This window comes from Cardiocondyla obscurior, linkage group LG19, assembly GCF_019399895.1.
Source record: "Cardiocondyla obscurior isolate alpha-2009 linkage group LG19, Cobs3.1, whole genome shotgun sequence".
Classification (NCBI taxonomy): domain Eukaryota; kingdom Metazoa; phylum Arthropoda; class Insecta; order Hymenoptera; family Formicidae; genus Cardiocondyla; species Cardiocondyla obscurior.
In genome coordinates, this window is record NC_091882.1 from 4,213,402 (window position 1) to 4,227,085 (window position 13,684).

The following is a 13,684-nucleotide window of genomic DNA, read 5'->3' on the forward strand; positions in this document are numbered from 1 at the left end:
TTTTCACTAAAGATTCATGATCGACCCCCAAGTCTTTCAAAACGTTTTAAAAAATATTGACAAAAAATGAAAAAAAAATTTTTTTTAATCTGGCAACGCAGCATTGTGCTATGACGTCAACAGATGCCCACGTGACTATTCCGAGCTTTCTACCCCCACCAGGGGAAATTTGCGTTACTGGAAATTGCGTTACTGGAAAATATTAATGTTAAAATTCATGGGGTAATAACAGACGGTGCAGCAACAAACAGAAAATTCTGAGACATTATGGGTGTATGCGGCAAAATAAATCACGTAGTTAATTATTTTAATCATCCAATTAGTAATGAGTGTGTGGTGTATGTGTTCTCAGATACACCACATATTTTGAAAACTATTAGAAACCGATTATACACAACATCATTACAGGTAATAATATGGAATACAAAATTGTAATAAACATTGTGTTAGCTCATAAATGAATTAAATGAAATATTTATCTACACCGTTCAAAAGTGTAAAAATTAAATTTAATTTCTTTATTTTTATTGTCAGCTTAATTCTAATGAAAAATTAATTAAATGGGAATATTTTTGCATATTACAAAATAAAGATGAAACAATACCAGCTCGGATGCGAATATGCCCTAAAATTACATATAATCAATTAACGCTTACTCATGCAGCTAAAATGAGAGTTCGTCTAGCTGCTCAAGTGAAACAAATTATTTACTATAGCACAATATAGTAATTACCATCTTAATCTTTTAATCATATATTTCATACATTCATTACTTTTACAGGTTTTCAGTAAATCAATGGCTAATGGTTTGAGATTTTATAAAAACTTTTTACCTGAGTTACAAGAATGTGATGATACTGCCAACTTCTGTGAATGGATAAATAACTTATTTGATGCGTTAAATCGTAATAAATTTTCTGAAGGTGTGACAGTCGAAAATACAGATTATAAGGCATACATTTATGTACATATAATAGCTAGTATATTTTTTAATGTTAAACATATTTAATTTTTAACTAGATTTTAGAAAAATCTTTAGTAAAGTTGAATAATTGAAAACAACATAAAATTGATGGTACTATCTTTGAGAAGCAATTTTTAACAAGACAAACTGCTGAAAGTCTCAGAGTGACAATAAAATCAGCATTGGATTTAGTAAAATATCTAACCACACATCAAAATTTTCCATCTGTATTAATAGGTCGCCTAAATCAAGATTCACTTGAGGTTTGATGTTTCTGCATTTATTATAAAAACCATCATGTTACATTTTAATATCTTTTTTATCTTCTGTATTATGTTATTGGCACAAAATTGTTTTTTTATATTTTATTATATTATTTGTTTTACATTATTCTAGAGATTTTTTGGATCAATACGTCAAGCAGCAGGATCTAATGACCATCTTGGAGTTCCCACTTTTCTCCAATTATATAAAATTTTAAGTACAACTAATATTCTTAAACCACCACGGTATGGAAATTGTTCATTAATTGAAGATTCAAAACCGCTAATTTCAATCTCAGAAATCAAACAGTTATACAACAATTCAAGTACCGAAACATTATTAACAAAATTAAAAGATAAGTTAAATGATGCTGTAATAAATAATGATAAATGGGCTTTTGACGATTTTATGTGTGAATATGATTACAGTTTACCAGAAATAACAGATTGCATTGTATATTATACAACGGGATATTTATGCAATTATATTAAAAAAAACGTAAAATGTAAAATATGCAAAAATGTGTTTATTAGTAATAGAGTACATAGTTCATTTCCTGCAGCGATGTTATTAAACATGCAAAGTTCAGAAAAAAATCGTCTAAAGCATCCTAATTTACAAATGTTTAATTTTATTAAATATTTAGAATATTTATTTTTAAAATATTGCGAACGGGCAGATGTATATGATAAAGTTCTTGAAAATATTGACGTTAAAAGTTTAACATTTCCATGTAAGAAACATGCGGAAATTATTTTTTATAAAATAATTGATTTTTATATTTCTAATCGCATGCGCTAGTATTGTTATAATGTTAACAGTGATAAAAAAAAACAAAGTCAAAACATTAAAAAAATAACTAAACATTATAAAAATTAAATAAAACAGAATATTGCAAAAATAATTTTATTATTTAATACTTGTCTGCCCAGTTTATAAAATAGTATATGTTATTTATAATATATAAAGTTGCTTTCCATTTGCATCACAACTTGAATAATTCTCACTTACAACATAAATGCATTTATATAAAATCTCAAACCATTAGCCATTGATTTACTAAAAATCTGTAAAAGTAATGAATGTATGAAATATATGGTTAAAAGATTAAGATGGTAATTACTATATTGTGCTATAGTAAATAATTTGTTTCACTTGAGCAGCTAGACGAACTCTCATTTTAGCTGCATGAGTAAGCGTTAAATGATTATATGTAATTTTAGGGCATATTCGCATCCGAGCTGGTATTGTTTCATCTTTATTTTGTAATATGCAAAAATATTCCCATTTAATTAATTTTTCATTAGAATTAAGCTGACAATAAAAATAAAGAAATTTAATTTAATTTTTACACTTTTGAACGGTGTAGATAAATATTTCATTTAATTCATTTATGAGCTAACACAATGTTTATTACAATTTTGTATTCTATATTATTACCTGTAATGATGTTGTGTATAATCGGTTTCTGATAGTTTTCAAAATATGTGGTGTATCTGAGAACACATACACCACACACTCATTACTAATTGGATGATTAAAATAATTAACTACGTGATTTATTTTGCCGCATATACCCATAATGTCCCAAAATTTTCTGTTTGTTGCTGCACCGTCTGTTATTACCCCATGAATTTTAACATTAATATTTTCCAGTAACGCAATAGTCTATAATATAAAATTAATATACATAATATCACAATATTTTGCAAAACTTTGAGAAAAACATGTCATACATATATGTATATATATTATATTTTGTATTATGCATACCTTAAGTATAAGTTGTGCAAGTACTTCTCCATGTACAGATCCTTTGGAGGCAAACACAGCTAATGGTTGAGAATAAGAGTCAGCAAGTGGTTGAAACATAATTACTAATCCATGATCTGCTTGTTCATCTAAATAAGTTGATGGAATTCCTTCATCTCCAAAATCAATTAATCCTGTATAAGTGAGATTTTTTGAATTAACATTAACTGATTTTCTAAGATGTATTTCATCTAATAAAATTATTCCTTGTTTTTGTATATCTGTTTTCTTTTGCAATGCAAGTTGAAACATTAAAAAAAAATGTTTATTGAAGCCACATGAACTATCAATAAGCGAAAGATATCTGAAACAAAACAAAAACACATTTATTACATATATTATTATTTTCTGAATTGGATATTGTCAAACAATAATAATGTAGTACCTTCGAATAGTCCTAATACATGGAACAGGTAGTATTTGACTTTCTCTTAAAAAATTATAAGCCTTAGGGGACTTCATGTGCAATAATAGGCATAATAGAATCCATTCTTCATTATATCTATGCTCTGTAGGATTTTTTCGTTTTGCAGATTTTATTATTTCCTGTAGTGCAATCAGCTCATTGTGAGAAAAGTTTGTCTCTTTTAATTTATTTTCTATATCTTTTATAGAAAGTGTTTTTACTTCTATTTCATTATCTATAAGTTCTTTTTTTAACTTATCTATCACATATTTTGTTCGAATTTTTGCTTTTTGTGCTCTATAATATTTTTTCCGTAAGGGAACATTTTCACTTGACGCTGCGACGCTAGATTCCAGCGTCAAATATCAATGAAAACAGCTGGACGCTAGCGTGTATTGACGCTGATATGAAAACAGGTTTAGCATTTAAGTTATTTTATTCTATACTCTCGATCACCACCGATTACTCCGCGACAGCCAAGAGAACAAGGTGCACGGAAGAAGTCTCGTAAAAATGTCTTTTTATAAGAAATATTACAAATGGCAAATGGATTGTTTAAAAATAATAAATATTAAAAAAAGAGAGAAAATAAAAAAGTGTTTAATAATGTGTTTAACAATTTTATATCAACAAGAAAAAACATATAAAAAACAATATACCAAGAAACGTTATTGGGTTGCACCAATGTTCAAAAACAGAAAACTGCATGGTTTTTATCATAAAAATAAGAATTCATCAAAATATCTTACTCATTGCAGGATATTGCCTGTGGTATTGCAGAGTAATTAATAACAATTACTTACTTTGTTATAAATATTTCGGCGGTAAGAAAGGAAGGACGTACATACATAATACAACCTAACTTTTTTCCTTCTTGTTGGACGCTATATGCCGCTGGAAGCTGAATAAATCGAGCTTCTCTTCTTGACGCCAGCGTCGCAAATCAGATCGTGATCAATCAGACGCTAGCGACCAGTGTCATAGTGAAATTGCACCCTAACAATACAATTTTATTTTCTTTGTGTGTAGTTGTATTTCTTGTAATGCTTGTATTTTTTTCATTGTTTGTTATTAATAACTTTTTTTTTCTCGACGTCTTTTTTGATGTATTGATTTTTGTACAATAGCACAAAATTGACATTTGTCTTCTGTAATAGTTGAAATTATTGAACACTTTTTATGTCTCCATGTATCACTAATGTCTTTAAATGCTTCGTTATATCCAATTTTTTCAATATAAACTTGGCACTCATTTGCACCACAACATATATAAAAATTATCAACAGCAAATAATATTTTTTTGTAACTGGTCTATACTATTAATAGGACAATAAAATATAGATGATGGCAAATTTAGAATGGGTTGCTTTAAAACATTTACTTGTATTCTCATATCATTCTTTAATATTACTTCTTTTATTGAATAAAATGAATATAAGCTGTTGTTTGATTTTATTTTATTACATGTTGGTAAAAAGAAAATTAATAACCGTGTATTATCATCATTAATTTGCGTATGTACCTATTGCTTTGGTAAATTTATTTCCTTTTTGTCAATACTATTTAAAACATCATGAAAAAAAAAATTTGTTGAATTATCTTCTAATTCATGCTCCATATGCATTTCATTTTGTATAATTTCATTATTAGTTTCTTTGGTTTTATCACTCTCTATATCTGGAAATTTCTCAGACCATGGAAATTTGGATGGTATAGCTCCTTTGCGTAATTTAAGTATTTTATACGGTGCAGACTGAATAAATATTATAATAATTAATATTTCTATTTTAAAATATAATAATTTAAATAACTTACCACGCCAACAATATTTCGTTCTTCATCATAAAGTTCTCGTTTCCACAGAATATCACATTCTTCAAAGTGATGGTGGCAAATAGCTTAGGTTGGTTTAATTACAATGTCTTGTCTTTTTAAAGCTGTTTGCCACTTTTTTGCAAATCTTTGTTCCTTGGAATGAAAAAAAATTGCACTTTTTCCGGGTTGGATGTGTACCCCGATGTAGTACAACCAACTACAATGCACCGCGTCATACTTAAATTTCTTTAATTAGATTTTATATTAATAATTGAAACAATTGAAAAAAAAGTCTTCACTCTTTTAACACTGATCTCTTACTGACAGTTATATTTACTTTGTTCGCGACATGATTAATCATTCAACAAAGGATAAAAGAGCTAATAGTTGATTCTTTATTTGAAAAGCTTACGCATATAAAATTTAAACCGATAAAATTCTTCATAAGGAGTTTGTTGAATGCACGCGAATATAATAATTATAATACATTAATTTCATTTTGACTCTCTTTATAACATAAATAAATATATAAATATATATACAAATATTAATTTACTCTGTTACGCAAATAAAAAAGCGGTGGATATAACAGAAGGGACAGGAGTGTTAAATTATGACTCATGTGATGAATATTAATTTATAGAAATAATTTATACATATTTTTGACTATAAATGTAAAATATAAATAAATAAATAATATAATAGAAAAATATATATATAACAATTTAACTCGATAAGGTCACCGCAATCATGTATTTATAATTGTAAATATAAATACATATAATATATAAAGTTGCTTTCCATTTGCATCAGAACTTGAATAATTCTCGCTTACAACATAATTCTGTCTTTTTTCAATGTCTCTTAATTAAATAACAAACACAGAATTATGTTATAAGTGAGAATTATCTCTTGAGTTTTCTTGTAAATTGAAAGCAGCATGAGTAGCATGTAATGCATATAATATAGCATTTTAGGCAGCATATACTATTGTAACCGTGGTAACTGTAGCCTAGCGCCGCGTAGCGGATAGGCTTCACTTTTTAGACACGCTCTGTAACGGGAAGGCATAGGCAGTGTCATTTGGCTGGCTTCGACCAATCAAATTGCCTATTTCTATGCATTATGTATTAGGCTTTATCGATTGTAAATTTGCTTTAATGCTATCTGGAAGTCGATTATAAGGTTGATCATGAATCTTTGAAAAAAAAATCTTTTGAAAATTCTTTTTTTGAATTTGACGGAGGCAATAATGCTAAGAAAAAAAAATTTATTAAACAAGAGTTTTGTTAGAATATTCAAATAAATCTAATGTTACGTAAAAACGGACATGAAAGTCAGTTGTATTATTGAATTAAGTGTTATATATACACATATAATTGTATAATTATAGAAGCGGTTTATTCATTAAATATTACTAAATTTATTATTACATTTAACATTGTAATCGATGATGCAGGTAAAACGTATTCTTTAATAAAGTCTTAATAAAATCGTGGTAATATATAAACATAGCAAAGTATTAAAAATATTACAGTATTAGTTTTGTTCTCGAATACAATTTTTAGTTTTTTAAATGTAGGAACGAACAGAAACAAATGTAACAATAAGTCTTTAACTCCAATCGGTGTAATTATTATTTTTTCGCCACATGTTTCTATATTTGATTGCATATCGTCAGATTTTAGCTATTGTCCTGATGGTTTTCGACAATATGCAATAAAGTGTTTGGGAATGTGCTCGATAACGCCTATTAAGCTGTAAATAAACAAATTTATATATAAGTAAATAATATATTATAAGAAATTTCTGTCTGTAATAATTAATACGTACTGATACTGTTTTATAAGATTTATGGTGAATTCGGTCGCTTGCACTGACTTTTCACTGATTCTAAATACGTGTTGCACTAAATTATATAAGTGCAATCTCTACACAGTGTTCCACTGTGGTTGGTCAATCTTTTCTCAGTGGTACACCAATTTAATGCACTGCCAAAATTGGTCGTGTAATAAATTTTGCACTTACTTAGTATATTATGTGTATTCGAATACAAAGTCTATGCTACACTTGTGTAGTGCAACACTCATCGAATATGACGTAAGCACAGTATACTAAGAGACAGTAGGGACAGTAAGCGAAAATTTGTCAGCCGCGCAGTTTCGCTCGCGCATCTACGAGCGGCCATGTTTTTGGGCGCACCAATAGCGTTGACTGTAAATTAATTTGAAATTGCTTTAATTTCAATACAGTTTAATAACGTATTTGTTATGTTTTAAAGGGGTTAATAACTCTGAACTCATAATAAAACAAAAGAAAAGAAATATATTTATTTAATAAAGGCAGTTGACATGAGGTGTAACTATGAGACGGACCAAGATTCTAGCAATTGATGGTCCCTAAAGCTCGGTGTACATACACGATGCAAGAAATTGAACAAAGTTTTAACACCAAGCTCAACACTAGCTTAAAAAGTAGTGTACACTGACCGGCAATAATGGCCTGACGCTCTGCGGCGACGGCAGCTAACGTGCGTGAGCTAGCGTGGTGTGCGTCAGGCCACACCGCGGAGCGCGTACGTGAGCCGTGAAGCGCCGAGAGAAGCGAGAGGACGGGGGAAAATTTGGTGGAAGGCGTTCTCATGCTCTCTCCCGCTCGCAACCCGTGCGTTTGAGAGAGAACGCATGAGTGGTCGCTAAGAAAAAGTTATAGGCGCACCTTCGTTCTCTCGCTTGCACGCGTTCGTGTTTATACGGGCGCGCAAGGATAGAAATAGATCGCAAGAGTACGCTATTAATTCTAGCATATACTTCAAGACATTTCGCGATAATCACAACCGAAATTGAAGACCCGTGTTACTAATGTTATTAAATATATAATTCTACGTTGCGTATAATTTATTTTCGCGATAATTTTTCGACAAATATATAAATAATATCTCGAGAAAGAACGCATGGGAGGACGGTGCGAAACTGTTAGAGGTGCACCTCCGATCTCTCGCTTGCACGCGTTCTTGTTTATATGGGCGCGTAGAGATAAAGATAGATCGTAAAAGTACGAATTATAGCTTTAAGATTTTCGCGACTAATGATAATCGAAATTAAATACTCGTGCTACTGATATTATAAATATATAATTTTACGTTGCGTGTAATTAATTTTCGTAATCATTTTTTGACAAATAAATAATGCCTTGAGAAAGACAATTTAAAATTCTGTTTTCTGTCTTGAGAAAGACAATTTAAAATTCTGTTTTCTGTCTTGAAAAAGACAATTTAAAATTCTGTTTTCTGTCTTGAAAAAGACAATTTAAAATTATGTTTTCTGTCTTGAAAAAGACAATTTGAAATACCGTTTTCTGTCTTTAAAAATAAGAAGTTGCATTATGCACACAAAGCCGTCTAATTGTGTTACGTTCCTGTCGCGATTTTCACTTGTTATCGTCGCGAGTATGTTGCTTTTTCTTCGAGCATCACTTTTCGTGGTGTCGTAGCAGTGCGCGGATATATCATTGAATAGTTTTTGCGAATAATGGCTCAATCTTATGCTCTGAGATACGAGGTCGCATCATCGGACAGTGGCAGGCCGGAAAATCAGTAGCAGAAATTGCTGCTGATATTCCGTGTTCTGTTCAAGCTGTTCGACGATGGATACGACGATACAATGAGGGCGGAGATCATGCTTTGCATGATCATCGCACTCATAATCGTCGTCCTCGTAACACCAGAGTAGAAGAGGACGAGGCACTCGTCGCTGCTGTTGTGGATCGTCCTTTTGGCACCGTCCAAGAGGCGATCAACAGAGCGGACGTCGCGGTATCAGACAGGACCGCCCGGCGACGTTTAAACGAAGCCGGATATCATTGTCATCGTCCAGCCCATAAAATCCCGTTGACTCCCGATCATCGGGATCAACGGGTCGCGTTTGCTTTAGAAAATCTGGTGACGAGCCGTGCGGAGTGGGAAGCGACGATATGGACCGATGAAAAGGTTTTCGAATCGTGCGCTGATCACAGGCCGCACGTATGGCGTCCAAGAGATCAACGGTTGGATCCAAACCATGTTGTGCCTCTTCACCGAAGTGGGAGGATTTCATGTGCTATGTGGAGGTGGATATCTGGCACTGCAATCGGAGAATTGGTGCACATTCCAACGCGAATGAACTCGACAGAGTATATTCACATACTGGAAGAAGTTCTTCTTCCTTCAGTACGCGCAATATATTCTGAAGAGGATATGCCAATTATCCGATTGGTGCAAGATAATTCCGCTGTGCACACATCACATGAAACGCAAGCGTGGTTTCGGAATCATCCGGAGATCCGCTTGATTGACTGGCCAGCTCGTTCACCAGACCTGAATGTAATAGAAAATGTCTGGGCGCAGATGGTTCTGCAATGGGAACCACGAAGGGAAAGGACGACGGCAGCGTTAGTTGATCACGCGATAAAAGTTTGGGAGGGTCTTCGGGCTCGACCAGATTTTCTCGCGAACTTGATGAGTTCGATACCTAATCGACTCAATCAAGTGATCGAGCGGTCCGGTTACTGGACCGATTACTAATTCGATGATCCGCAGAGCTTCGCCCACAAAATGGCCCTTTTCAGGGCCAACAAAACTCTCATACGACGAACATTCTTTAAGATTTATTAAATTGTCTTTTTCAAGACAGAAAACAGAATTTTAAATTGTCTTTTTCAAGACAGAAAACAGAATTTTAAATTGTCTTTTTCAAGACAGAAAACAGAATTTTAAATTGTCTTTCTCAAGACAGAAAACAGAATTTTAAATTGTCTTTCTCAAGGCATTATTTATTTGTCAAAAAATGATTACGAAAATTAATTACACGCAACGTAAAATTATATATTTATAATATCAGTAGCACGAGTATTTAATTTCGATTATCATTAGTCGCGAAAATCTTAAAGCTATAATTCGTACTTTTACGATCTATCTTTATCTCTACGCGCCCATATAAACAAGAACGCGTGCAAGCGAGAGATCGGAGGTGCACCTCTAACAGTTTCGCACCGTCCTCCCATGCGTTCTTTCTCGAGATATTATTTATACAGGGTGTATCATTTCATATTGACAAACTGTCAGAGTTAGATAGGTCTCGTGGATACAAGTTAATAAGTCCTGTGCCATTTTGCAAAATTTTCAATAGTTATTGAGAAAAAATTAATTTGTCTAGCGCAAGAGCGACGAGGAAGCTACGCGTGAGTGAGCGCGACAGGCGACGGCACCATTTTTAGCTACTCGCCTGTCGCGCTTACTCACGCGTAGCTTTCTTGTCGCTCTTGCGCTAGACAAATTAATTTTTTTCTCAATAACTATTGAAAATTTTGCAAAATGGCACAGGACTTATTAATTTGTATCTACGAGACCTATCTAACTCTGACAGTTTGTCAATATGGAATGATACACCCTGTATATTTGTCGAAAAATTATCGCGAAAATAAATTATACGCAACGTAGAATTATATATTTAATAACATTAGTAACACGGGTCTTCAATTTCGGTTGTGATTATCGCGAAATGTCTTGAAGTATATGCTAGAATTAATAGCGTACTCTTGCGATCTATTTCTATCCTTGCGCGCCCGTATAAACACGAACGCGTGCAAGCGAGAGAACGAAGGTGCGCCTATAACTTTTTCTTAGCGACCACTCATGCGTTCTCTCTCAAACGCACGGGTTGCGAGCGGGAGAGAGCATGAGAACGCCTCCCACCAAATTTTCCCCCGTCCTCTCGCTTCTCTCGGCGCTTCACGGCTCACGTACGCGCTCCGCGGTGTGGCCTGACGCACACCACGCTAGCTCACGCACGTTAGCTGCCGTCGCCGCAGAGCGTCAGGCCATTATTGCCGGTCAGTGTACATACACTAGCTTTATAAGTTAGTATTGGGCTTAGTGCTGTAACTTTGTTTAATTTCTTACAACGTGTACACTCGTGGTCAGAATGATTGCAACACATAAAGTTGCAACATAATTTTTAGAAACAGAAAATGCGAACCGCTACATTCGTTTACGTGCAATATAATTGTAAACAAACCCACCCTTCCAATGTGCATATGCAAAATTAAAATAAAAACATTGTTTAATTTCTCGGGGCCCACGTACTATTTATACGGCATTTGCTGCCTAAAGACTTCAATTTCTCGAGGCCCACAAAATTATTCATACGGCATTTGCCGCCCAAAAACATGGCGCCGGGTCATGTGACCAGAAATATTTGGCTGAAAAAGATCAAAGGTACCGACGCTCACTGTCCCTACTGTCTCTTAGTATACTGTGACGTAAGTATACACTATAATAATGTCAATGTAATCGAATACAACAAGTGCAGTGCTCTGAAATAGATGGCATTAATCGAATACGTTACACTGAAAATATTTGTACTCAGTGTACACTAGTGTACACTAGTGCAAGCGACCGAATTCACCATTAGTGTAACTAGAATGTCAGCCAAATAGCATTTAAAGCCACATGTTTTCATGCGATGTGATCTTGTATCTAAATCAATAAAAATATGAAAATGTAGACGAGTAGTTTCTGTAACTTTTCCCAGGTAATTATTACTATCATAAATGACTCAAGAAATTAAATTATTAATTACAAACCTGATTCAAGTTAATCAATCATAAGAGATAAATTGTTTGCAAGTTGCATGTCTGTTGCTGCGCAAATTTAATATCCTGCATGATCTCTTGTCTGCTCCATTTGAATTTTTCGAGAACAAGTATTATGATCAGCATCTTTGATCTTCTTGCGCTTTATCTTGTGGCAGAAACTGACAAAGATTATTAACCAGTACAAAAATAATAGTTTATGATAATAAAATCCTTAAGATATATGATAGATTAAGATAATTTAGTTTTTACCAAATATTAGTACCTACCGATTTCTCTTGGCCATATACTAAAGTACAGCTGAAGTAAAACTGAATTCTTGTTGCCACAACTACAACAAAGTTTAAGTGTACACATTCAGATTTCTTTAACAAATAGATATTTTATAAAAATTATTATGTACTTAAAAAAAGTACTTATTTAACAACATGATGTAACATGACTCCTGGTTTCATGGAGTTGTATATTTTAAAGATTAACATTTTTCACTTTTCACTATAAGTTTAAAGTAAAAACGAATTCTCGTTGTCGTAACTACAGCCAAGTTTAAGTGCACTGATTAACAATCTATTATTAAACGGATATTTTATAAAAATTAAGTACTTAAAAAAGTACTTAGCAACATGACTCGCAGTTTTATGAAGACATGAAGCACGGAGTAGCACTTAAAGGGCCTTAACCAAAGCTAGCTCATCTGCCATCGCCGAAGCATTCACTAAAAATTTTATTTGCATTTACGGAACCCCCAGAGTGATCTTAACCGATCAGGGCACTAATTTTCTCTCATCACTTATAAAAAATATTACGAAGAAATTTCATATCAAACATCTGAAAACCACCGCTTACCACCCCCAGTCCAACGGGTCCCTCAAACGATCTTATCTTGTACTCATTGAATACCTTAAACTACAAGTAAATAAAAGTAATGAGTGGGACGATCATTTAGCCATGGCCATGCTCTCTCATAACACTAGTGTACATGAAAGTATTTAATACTCTCCTTATGAATTAGTATTTGGAAGAGTGGCGCAAATTCCTCGATCGCACCATATTATAGAAGAAGAACCGTATTGTCAGGAATAAAGTCTTGAATCAACGAACTCAAGCCCCCTTTGTTAGTTATCTTAGATTGTTTTGTTACCCGTGAGTCACATATATCAATATTCGCGCTACGTGACTTCTCAGCCGTTCTTTTGCGATGCTATCCTTATTATTCATTCTATTGTTCATTCCGTTCCGACCGCTCTACTGAGACGGATGTATCTTATTAAATAAAACACGTATATCTATCTAGTTCTGCGGCTCTTTATTAACGGACCTTTTTAACACGTATAAAACTTATCATCAATATATTACAGATTTGTTTAATCAATTACATGACACTCAAGAAGAAGCCAGGAAAAATTTAATTCAGTCTTGTAATAGATTGAACTAATTACATGAGATGCCCCTGATCGTAAAGGCAGCGTGGTAAGTTGCCAAAAGATCACGAGTCAACCTGATGACCGGAATGGGCCACGTGCCACCAGGATGATTGAGTCCGCACGCGGTGATTGTTCACACAAGATGAGCGATCCTTAATTAAAATGAATAATGAGTGAACCGGGCGCGGCGATGTACACGAGAATGAGCGATCAGATCAAGATGAGGCGTATTCTGTAATTGAGCGCGCGTAACGAGAATGCTGTGAGAACGTGCACGAGCACGCTGCCACAACGTGCACGGACAGTGAGGTTGTATCCGTTTTTCCTTGAGCCGACTGTGTTGTAAGTGTATGAGAGCGATTCTCGCAC

At 33.4% G+C, this 13,684-nt stretch overlaps 1 pseudogene; it reads right to left on the reverse strand.

The window, feature by feature from the left end:
- Nucleotides 1-2,656: 2,656 nt before the first annotated feature.
- Nucleotides 2,657-5,544, reverse strand: LOC139110227 (uncharacterized; annotated as a pseudogene).
- Between the last annotated feature and the right edge of the window lie 8,140 nt (nt 5,545-13,684).